The sequence below is a fragment of the Sebastes umbrosus genome, chromosome 4 (assembly GCF_015220745.1).
Source record: "Sebastes umbrosus isolate fSebUmb1 chromosome 4, fSebUmb1.pri, whole genome shotgun sequence".
NCBI classification, from domain to species: domain Eukaryota; kingdom Metazoa; phylum Chordata; class Actinopteri; order Perciformes; family Sebastidae; genus Sebastes; species Sebastes umbrosus.
This window is the reverse complement of record NC_051272.1, coordinates 20,084,560-20,086,718: the sequence shown is the minus strand read 5'-3', so window position 1 is coordinate 20,086,718 and position 2,159 is coordinate 20,084,560.

Sequence of the window (2,159 nt, the reverse complement as noted above, 5' to 3'; positions counted from 1 at the left end):
TGACAAAACATTCTGATTCTAAGGACATGAACAGTTAAGATGATATAATATGTGGCAGAGGAAGATTGAAACTCATCCTGTGTCTGTCTGTCTCTAATTATTTCAGATATGAGCGGTGGACTTGATAAAACACAGACAGAATAGAGTATGTGAAGAAAGAAGCGTTGCCTTCATGTTCCAGCCAGGTGAAAACACTGTCTGGGGTGAGTGAAGAGTCTTTCCCTTTCACATTTTTGGGCAAGGTCATTATATCTCACTGTGATTAGAAGTGTAAACCTACAGAATAACACAGTGCTCAGTCATATACAGAAGTCCAGTCAACAAACACTAGTTATTTCCACTATGGAGGTTGTGTTTTCATTCTGTTTGATTGTTCTCAAAAAGGACTTAAATGTCTTATTGATAACATTTTTTATGTAGAAGAATAATTACAAAAAGAAAAAATACATCCACAGAGCTTTTAGAAACGTGCCAATTAAAAGTATGATTTTTCCTTAAAAAAAAAATAGTATGATTGTGAATTAATCATTTAAAAAATGTTGATGGGTCCAAATGAATGTTTTTGTTTATCTGTATGGAAGATATCAGACTTTTGGTTTGGTTCCCACCTTCAACAAGGCTTGTGAACCGATAGTAAAACAACGTTGGTATCACGTGGTATCTCTGTGTCATCAGGTTACTAGTTAGTGTGGAAAAAACTATAGCTGATGTTGCAATTCATCACTTTATATTACTGTCTGTCTGAGTGTCATTCAACCATATAAGACGCAGGTTGTGCAACGAACTGGCAACCACTTGTTGTGAAGTGAATGCAATGGAACGAAGGAAGGAGAGTGTGACATTAGTGGCTGAATGTTATCAATAGCAGCTTTAACAGATCTCAGTGAAATTTGATTGCTTTATGTTTGAAAACTAATTTTGGCTCAAAACTCCTGAACTGAAAAGTGTAAAAGCTATATTCTGCCATTTTGAATATTTCGCAAAACAGTTTTTTTCCCAACATCCCATCCTTACCAAACTTGGCACATAAAATATTTGGATGACCAAGAATAATTTCTATAATTTGGTGGTTAGCCACCCTAGGTGGGGTCTAGGGATGGCAATGCCCAACATGTTCTCATCCCAACTCATCACATCCTGCCACTTTGTCACGCCCCTTGGTGTCATTTTAGGTTTTGGCACCAAAACCACTATAGTTAGGTCTAGGAAAAATCAACATGGTTTGGCTTAAAGCTACTGTGTTTGTAAAGTGAAAATGAAACTGAACATTGCAAACACGGGACACGAATGAACAGCTGATTGTATCGTAAAATTGAAACTTAGCACACGGGACACGAACAGCGGCCTCCGGGATGAAAGCCTTGTTGGAAACATCCGCCTCCCCTCCGCTCTCCCTGTGTGGCTTTTCGCGCTTTAAACTTCGTCACCACAGTCACTCCCGGCTCACTTTCTCTGTGCGTTTACTGTTGTCTAGGATGGGTTTACATTGTAGTTAATGGAAAGCCCGGTGCATCTCATACTGACCCTAAAGGGTGCCTTGTCTGGCGGTATCACATGGCGACGGCGTTTGACGCCCTGGCAGGCGATCGATCCACCACTTTGGTCCAGAGAGAAATGTCTTGACAACTATTGGATGGGTTGCCATGATACCATGGTTCCCAGAGGATGAATCCTGATGACTTTGGTGATCCCGTAACTTTTTATCCAGCACCATCAACAGGTCAAAATCCCAATCTGCTCACTACTTTGGTTCATGACCAAATACCTGTAAACTTCATGACATTTCCATCAGCCTCAGCTGTATTTTGTTTTATAGTGCAAATGCTAACATGCTAAACTAATTTTCATTTCTAATGTTTCCTGATTTTGATTGTCAGGTGTGGCCAATTTGACATAAACTGCCTTAACTCTTAAATGCACCGTGTGATTTCTACCAAATTATAATGAGAGTAGTACACACAATTTGACGGTGTTTCTTCTGTAAATGTTGTGACTGGAATATGATAAATGAAATGCCCATAAACTGAAATTTAGTACAAGGCATATTTGTCCAATGCCCTTTTATTCTGGACAGGATGAAGGTATTTCCAAAAATCTTGGCCACCATTGGTCAATCAGCATTATTGTTTTGATGAAAATGCAAATTTGTTTTAATATTA